The 9,685-nt window shown below is 31.1% G+C and overlaps 1 protein-coding gene across 4 annotated transcripts in view; it reads left to right on the top strand.

The window, feature by feature from the left end:
• Window positions 1-911: 911 nt before the first annotated feature.
• br (broad-complex core protein) overlaps window positions 912-9,685 on the top strand; it is a 42,881-nt gene continuing 34,107 nt past the window's right edge. For 2 of the 4 annotated variants that reach the window (XR_013261283.1, XM_077442428.1), the window contains exons 1-2: window positions 931-999; window positions 2,956-3,087. The gene's annotated coding sequence lies outside the window, so the exon portion shown is untranslated. Of the gene's footprint in view, window positions 1,037-2,741; window positions 3,088-9,685 lie in introns of all 4 variants that reach the window. The other 2 variants (XR_013261282.1, XR_013261281.1) reach the window with 2 other exon arrangements.

Genomic DNA, 9,685 nt, shown 5'->3' with positions numbered 1-9,685 from the left:
AGCTGAAAAAAAAAAAAACTACGCACACTCCCATATGCGTATGAAAAAGCGCGTGCCCGAGCAGTCAAAATTCGGAGCCTCACTGTGTGTTTGAAACGGGGGGGGGGGTTTATGGGGAGCAACCCACCCCCCGGGAAAGTGCGAGGGGTCCAGAGGGGGGGGGGGACTTCCGCCCCCTCACGCACACCAGCGCAGACGGAGCCGAACTCCGCGGCACATTTTATATTTTAATTGCAATAGCCGGGTTGTGCCCCCCGCCATACTACCCCACGACTGGGCGGGCTCGGAGGGGGGGGCGCGCGGGGTCGTGCGCGCTCCGAGCTGGGGGGGGGGGGGCGTGTGTATGTAAAAATGTTAGAAAGGAGGCTCTGCACTGGTATCTCTCTCATTTCCGCGTGCAACGTTGTTATTTATCCGCGCGCCGGGGCGGAAAGAGAGAGGGGCAGTTTTTCCGCGGGGCCCCCGAAAAGCACGCACTATTTTTTAGTGGCCGCTGATTACGCCAGATGTCTCGCGGCCCAAAGCCGAACACGAACACGACCATCACCCACATTCGACGGCCGCCCGAACCGATAAGCGCACTCCTGCGACGCGACGCGCTCCACTAAACAATTTTTTTCGCACATCAAGAAAAAATATAATACATCGTTCAATAAATTCGCAACAAACCAACGGCCATATCAACAACAACAACAAAAAAAAAAAGTATAAATAAATATTAGCGGGGGGGAAGAAAAAAAACAAAAGTTTACTTTTAAAAGCAAAGTTTCGGATTTCATTTGTTTTTTTTTTTTTCGTCGTCGTTTTCCGTAGTTTTGCTTTCGGTCCACAGATGTCCTCAGTACGTTTGCCGAATCGGTCGTCTTCGTCGTTGCCGAATTGTCGTTCGTGTCGTGTATTTTTTTTTTTTCGCACTTTTGACCGTTCGTTGCAGTCGCGTAGTTCGCGTCAGTGCAAAATGTCACGCGCCAACAACGCGCGCAAAACGCGGCTTAAATAGTTTGGCGCCAATTTTTCGAAAATTTGCCACAATCGGGTGTGTGAATGTGTGCGTCGTGCACTTTGTTTGCAACAAATCGAATCCATTAACCACACTACTCTACATACATACAGTATACGCAACGATTCAAATTCAGTATGCATTCGGCAAATTTTTAATACATAAATGTGTTATCAATTTTTTTTTTCTCTTCACATTTTTGATAAGAGTGAATGTGTTGTAATATATTAGAATTATTATTATTTTTTTTGATTATTTTAATAATAATATGTATAATATTTCGTATATAATAGTGCTAATATGATGATTGTATAAGTTCGTGCTCGTTTACAGTTGAATAAACACGAATTTTGAATATATGTGTAGAATAAATTTCATATGAAAAGTTGTGTATTTGATTTCAATTCAAATTTTAGCTTCGCGCAATTTAAGCTTCTCGTTGGATTCGATATCCGATAGTGCATTCGAATGTTAATATGTTGCATCCCCAGCGTGTACGTATAATTTTTTTGTATAAAAGCGAATTTTTGATTGTTTAAATAATAATATAATAGTTCTGTTCGGTATTAATTAGATGATTGAATAAGTTCGTGCTCGTTTATCGTTAAAAATCATATGAAAATCAGGTATGAATGAATGCAATTTTGAATATATATGTAGTATAAATTTTTTCTTCGCATTTTTGATAAAGTTGTACATATTAAACATTAGATTTTTTTTAATTATTTAAATAATAATATAATATTTCATACATAATAGTTTTGTATAGTGTTAATATGATAATTGCACAAGTTCGTTAAAAATCATATACAAAAACCGGGTATGAATTAATGCAATTTTGAATATATGGGTTTAAATTTGTGATTAGAGCGAATTTTTGACTGTTTAAATATGAAAATCGAGTCTGAATTAATGCAATTTTGAATATATAGTATAAATTTTTTTCTTAACATTTTTGATGAGAGCGCTATATATCATTAAAATATTAGAATTTTTGATTATTTAAATAATAATGATATAATAGTTCTGTAGTGTTACAATGATGATTGCATAATTTTGTTAGACAATATATATTAAAATCGGGCATAAATTAATGCATTTTGAATATATAGTACCTATGTATATAAACTTTTTTCTTCACATTTTTGATAAGAGCGAATGTGTTATAATATATTATTAAAGTATTAGAATGTTTCTATTATTTAAATAATAATATAATATTAAATATATAATAGTTTTTTAAAGTGTTAATAGAACGTGTGCATAAGTTCGTGCCCGTTTTCCTTTAAAAAGCATATGAAAATCGGGCATGAATTAATGCAATTTTTAATATATCGAATAATTTTCATACGAAAAGTTCAATTTCAATTGAAATTTCAGCTTAGCGCAATTTAAGCCTGTTGTTGAGTCTGTTTTAAAATCAATCCGATAGTGCATTCGAATGTTAATTATGTTGCATCCCCAGCGTGTACGTACTAGATAAGCTAATCTTGTTGGACGCGTGACGTCATCGGCCTTTGACACAAAAAAAGTCGCGAATAATCTTCATTCGTGTGTCCACTCGCGAAAAAAGTGCATTGCGTAACGGCGACTCATGCACAGTTGAGCTTTTCCGACTGCGCGAATTTGCAGTACCCCATAGTCTACTACAATCTGGTCAAACGCGGACGTGCGATTCCGAAACACGGCCGAAAACTTGGCGGCGATAAATAAAATTGTTCTTCCGATTGACTCTTTCCAGGTCACCGATACGATGTGTGTGTGTGTACAAAATAAATTTAAATAATATTAAAACAAACAAACAAAAAAAAACAAAAAGTGATGTTGTATAATAATAATAATTGTAATAATAAGGATAATAATTAAATCGGATCGTAGACAAATATATATTGATAAATATAAATATATTGTTAATTAATTTGTATATTTATTGATTGATTTGATATATAATAAAGAGGTAAAAAAAACCGCACAAAATTGACAATGTCGTTCGTTTCGAGTACAAATTTTGCAAACGGCTCAATTGCCGACAATGCCGCTTGCTGCTAGCCGATGCGCCCCATTCACACCTCTACAAATGTCTAAAGGTAAATTTTATACTATATTATTATGTACAAATGCCATTATTAAATGCAAATGTTGAACGGGTTTTGTGTCGTTGATTTTTGGCACAAACTTCGTGATTTTCCGTGCGCTGTGTGCACTTTTAGTACTACGGAAAACTTTCTATATGTGTGTGTGTGAACATTTTGACAACTTTTCTATTCATTTAGTATTAAACTCTATACTCGTCAATTGTAACTGTCATATAAACATTTTATTTTTGTTAAAATATAAATTTACATAATACTATACTTCCGATTTTTAATTGAAATGATTCTTATTTAATATAAACTTTGGTTTTATTAGTATGATTAATACTATGATCATTTTTTTATGCTTATATTCAATGATAGAATGCATTAAAAAGTTGTCCGCGTCAATTGTAACCGTCATATAAACTACATAAGTTTGTATGTTTTATTTTTGCTAATATATGACACAATATTATACTTCAAATTTTTAATTGAAATACTTCTCAATTTAATATTAACTTTAGTTTTATTAGTATGATTAATACTATAATCATATAAGTATCATCTTTTTATGCTTATATTCAATGAAAAAATGCATTAAAAAGTTGTTCGCGTCAATTGTAACTGTCATATAAACTGCATTTTATTTTTCTTAACATATAAATCGACATTATACTATACATCCAATTTTTAATTGAAATGCTTCTCATTTAATATAGTTTTGTTAGTATGATTAATACTATCATCTTTTTATGCTTATATTCAATGATAAAGTGCATCAAAAAGTTGTTCGCGTCAATTGTAACTGTCATATAAACTGCATTTTATTTTTCTTAACATATAAATCGACATTACACTATACTTCTTACTTATTATAGTTTTGTTAGTATGATTAATACTATCATCATTAAAGTATCATCTGTTTATGCTTCAACTCAATGATAAAATGCATCGAAAAGTTGTCCGCGTCAATTGTAACTGTCATATAAACTATGTAAATTTTATTTTTTGTTAACATATAAATTGACATGATTTTATGCTTCCAATTTTAAAACAAAATGCTTCATATTTAATACAAACATTAGTTTTATTAGTATAATTAATACTATTATCATATTTTTTATACAAATATAACTCTAAAAATTTTACATTGTTCATAATATACATTTGTCTAATATATGTATATTACAACTCTATGTATATGTTTAATAATTGCATTGGTATTGATAAATACTATACTCATATAGACTGTGTATCATCATATTCATTATAACTGTTCATTGATGATCAATGGGCATAAAACTTTTCATTATCAATAGTGCAGTTTTTAAATGTGATTTATTTACATATGTATTATACTTGTAGGAAACAATTAAATAAGTATCATGCATAATATGCGGAGTAACTTAAGCTTTTGGAGCGAGTAATTATAAAATTTGTTTTGGTAAAATGGTTATGAATAAATTATGCTACTGCTTTATTTAAAGGTTTGTTTTTAAAAAATAAAATAAGTTCTAATTGCGTGTAGATCTATATTTAAACATGCGAAAAGGGCAAATTTTGCGTAATGTTCATAATATTTTGATTGGTGTTACGCAGCCGTATTTTTAGGCGTAACTTTTCAAAGGTCGCTGGAAAAAAACACAGTTACGACGCGGCTCGGTTAAATAATGTTAATAGGCTTTTTCGTTTGAGAAGCTCTGCAAGAGTTGGGGAGTCTTTGGAATTAAATGCTACCTTTATTAGTAAAAACAAAATGTATAGGCAAATATTGTAGAAAATTCGGATTATTTATAAGTAAGCATCACAACACTTCATTGGAAATACTGCATTAATATTAAATATTTATTGAGCGAGATTCTTAAACTGTTAATAATAATAAAAAAACTTTTTTTAATTAATGTTGTATGAAATTCGTACTGTGGTATATAAAAGGGCTATTTTCGTTTCAATCAAATCGGACTTTTAACGCAATTTAAATTATTATTTTATTTCACACGATATAACTAAAACTGTGTAGTATTATTTAGATACGAAAACAATATTGAAAATTTTGAATTTTTCTTGGAAAAACGATGATTTTCCACGCGCTCTACTTACACTTATACTTCACACCACGTACATAATTTGTATATCAATCACCGCACGTGTCGTTTTATTACTCTTTAGTATATAGTATCAGATGTTCTCAACGGAGATCAACAATATTACATTTGCATTAATCGAATGTTACGCAATTTGGATCAAAAAAAAAAAAAAAAAAAAAAAAACACCAGGTATGGGTATATTAGATCATCATCGAATTCAAGGATTTTGACCTGACACCGCTTGGGAAAAACAGTTTTTCAACGAGTTTACACAAGTTTCTCTAACACGTTCCGCTATTAAATCAATTGTAGATACTCTATGTATGTATGTACTCAACGAATACTACTCGTCCGTGTACTTTTTCGTAACACTTGTGAAAATAATTGCAAAAATATACACCGACGTGCCACATCTAATGCGTTTTCAAAGTTTCCTCGGGACAAGGTTGTTGTCCAAATTTTTTGGTCTACAATGGAACATGTCAACACCCAAGCCATCTGTCCACACACGACGATCTCAACTATATATGTGGGACGAACGATCGAACGGTGGATTTTGCATTTGACGAAATTTATATTCGCATTCGTACGAGGAAAAGAGAGCGACGGAAACAAATTTGAACTATGAATTATCTATTTTGCCCGCATAAAACTAAAATTATCTAAACATTGATAAAGAATGGCGAAAAAAAAAACTATATTTGGCAATCATTATCTTGCATACGCTGTTTGGACAGCCGAAACTACGAACGGCGATTTAAGAATTCACCAGACTTTCGTTTCGATCGCTGTTTCTCAAATATGCATCCGACGCATAAATGATTCGCTATTCACTATCAAATCAAACGATGCTATTTTCATAAATCTATTTTGCTCAAAGCCTCGTCTAGATTTTTAATTTAAAACAAGTTGCATCTCTATATTGCAAGTATAATGAAAAAAAAAACTATATAGATATTGTGAAGTTTGTTTGAAAACAGATATTTTCGTATGTATTTTAAATCGTAACCAGAATAATATGCAAAATTTGAATACGTGAATATACAAATTATATGTATGTATGTTAGAAAATCTTTCTATGACCAAAATAGTGCAGCTATATCTATACATACATATGTATATATAAAAATTAATGTCTGTGTGTCTCGAAAAGGCTCCTAAACCACTGAACTGATTACGATGGAACTTTCAGTATTTGTTGTATGCATGTTCGGGAAGATTACTGTGAAAAAAAATTGCCCAAAAACGGGAACGGAAACGGGAAAAATGGGAATGAGTGTCATTGCAACGCAATAATTTCAAATGTGTTCGCTGCCTGCGTTTTTCCGACAATTGGGAACGGGAACGAGAATTAGAACGAGAACGGGAACGGGAATTGCATGCGTTATTATGGCATTGCAACGCATGTAGGGTTCAGCTAGTATGTACATACATATGTATATAAAATTGAATGTCTGTTTGTCTGCCTGTCTGTCTCGTATAGGCTCCTAAACCACTCAACCGATTACAATAAAACTTTCAGTATTTATTGTATGCATGTCTGGGAAGCTTACTGTTATTGACGCGAAAGTTTGAAGCGCCATTGTGTAGTCAAGGAAATGTGTTCGTTGGTAACCGCGTTACTAGTTGGTTTACGACGACACGGCGTTGAAGAGATGTTAGTAGAGCTCCAACCATCATTTGAAACGGGAAAGGGAATTGCATGCCTTATTCTGGCATTGCAACGCATGCTAATGTATAATTTCGAAAGAAACTTTGTATGTATATATGTTTGTTTGGTTCGTAAATTCAAATAAAATAAAACTATTCAGATAAATTTAATAAAATGTTTAATATTAGATTGGCCATGTTTAAGCGGTTTATATTATAAATACCGAGCAACGCCGGGTAAAACTGGTATACTATGTATATCGGTAAGTGCATTTTGAAATATATGCAGATATGTACATATGTATATTGAAAATATTAAGCATATACTTTGTTTCAATAATTAAGTAAAAAAAGAAAACAATTCATACAAAATATTTGTATGTATCATATAATTAAATTTAAATGTGTAAAATTAAGTACATACATATGTATATAGTGTACATAGTTTTGATTAATGGAACCGATCTAGATTGAGACTTACGTAAAATATACATGCTATCGCATTCACCCCCCACTTAACCCGCGATAGCCAATTGCATTTCGTTTCAGTTTCGCATTGCATTTTGGTCAAGAAATACATACAACATTGTTCATGCGTATAGCGTTCGGTAGAATTTGACTTTTATCTTTTGTAAGTTTTGAGTTCGTGTTTGGTGTTTTTAAATATTTACATATATAAAATTTTAATATAAAATACGTTAAGTGTTGATATTATTAATTTATTTATGTAATACGTATATATTTTATATTAATGGAAAATTATATTTTTTAGACGATAAAAGTAATTGTCAACGTCATGTTATGGACGACAAAACTTACAGTAATATTGTTAGAGACCTTGCATTGAATTATATTGTAATAATATTGCAATAGTTAAATAAGAAATAATAAGTCATTGACATTTCGGCCTATTTCTGATGCATAACAATTATTTAAGAATCCTTAATTCGATCTCTTTAGTGTAATTTACTTCAGTTCAAAACTCTGCGTATTAAATTTTCATTAATTTACATAAGATGTTGGAATATTTCTGAATATGCTTCAACGACTGTACACGAATTTTCGTTGCTTAGTATAACAATACTATTATAGCTATGCAATCGTATTTAATTTGTCAAAATGCGTCATAGTTTTAAGTAGAATCATAAGTATAAACAGACTTGTGTGTGTGTTTATATAATACATGTTATATCAAAGTGTAAATTAACAATTTCGATTGAAATAGGATAGTCGTAATGTCAGAACTATTTATTTACTATTTTATATAAGCGAATTTTCCGCCCAGTAACGCCAATTTCACCATTTATTTTTCTTTATAGGAAAAATTCACGTGAATTTATAATATCTGTAATGCGAAAAATAAATTATCTATACGGTCTGTGGTCTGTATAGATATGAATTACCTATTTCAATGTTATAAATTGTCATATCCTGTTAATAAATTCGAATAGAACAATATTTTGCAAAACCATCTAAAATTTCCCAAGATTATTTCGCATTACGTCGTCATCGTTTATTTTTAATCTACAAAGCGTTCAGATGTTATTAGTCAAAACTACCGCTATACATATATACATATATACTAGTCTAATTATCTAATTAGCAACAATTTATAAATATAAGATGAATCCTTTATCCATTTCTTTTGATATTAATATCAAATATGTCATATGGTTTATATTTAGAATAGAAAAACAATAAATATGGTATTTCCGCAATATCTAGAGAGGAAACAATTATGATCCTTCGACTTGTTTGTCTGTTTTTTTTTTATCTATTTTTATTATTATTTATTTCTTTGACATATATAAATAATCTTGGAGCTCTCTATTACAACACAATTATCAAGTCTATTGAACTTTTTTCATGTGCAATGAGAATGCTTTGATAAAAATATACACAATATACATGCAATTAAATTAAATATTTGCATCTTTTATACATTGATACAATGAAATCGACTGAATTAGATTAAATTTTGTAATAATTCAGTCATATTGTAAGTGTGATGATTATTTTGAATCATTCTTTTCCTGGAAAATTTTCTAGTAATTTCTTAACTGTCCCCGTATTTTATTTTCCTTTAACGGTGATGACTTTTTGTAGTCATTTTAAACACAAATTATTTTTAAATATATCTTATTTAATATAAATTAACTGCCAGGCGTTGCTCGGAAGTTTGAAAGTCGTGAAAAAACGGAAAAACTTCTTAGATTCTACGGTCACGTTTAAATAGTATGAATATGTATACTAAATTTATCAGTTTTATTGATAAATTTAGATGGTGGTTTCTATAGAGTATAAGTAAACAAACTTACGCTCATCTTTATGTAGGGAATTGGCATGCTCTCTCTCTCTCCCTAATCATCGATGCCCATTTATTTGATCATCAGTTGATGATAGTCATCGATGCAACCGAGCTTTAGTCGTAAACGTGTCCATTTTCCACGTCCGAGATATTGAATCGAACGATTAAAGTAAGTCATATCCAAAAGGCGTAACAATAAGCTTCATTGTACATGCATACATATTTACTGACGCCACATTCCCACAGTTAGACAAAACATCGAGCGATCGCGAAAACATATGCGAAATTAAAATTCATATTGTACAAACGACAAGTCCACATTTTGTCATCCCTATCGACAAAATCAACAACGCATACGATTCATAAACAAAACTTTTTTCAATAACGCTTATCTACTCACATTAACATACATATGTAATGAATGTATCGTTTCATTTGCTGGTTTTTATTCTGTATTTGATTTTTAAATGCTTTTTATTATTACTAAATTATGTTCACAATACATCTTATATCTATTATAATAGCTACTAATATACTGATCATTTTCTATTTTACAATTTTAAAT

Source organism: Arctopsyche grandis, chromosome 12 (assembly GCF_051622035.1).
Source record: "Arctopsyche grandis isolate Sample6627 chromosome 12, ASM5162203v2, whole genome shotgun sequence".
Classification (NCBI taxonomy): Eukaryota; Metazoa; Arthropoda; class Insecta; order Trichoptera; family Hydropsychidae; genus Arctopsyche; species Arctopsyche grandis.
Note: the sequence above shows the minus strand (reverse complement) of the source record. Positions and strands in the feature narration are given on the sequence as shown.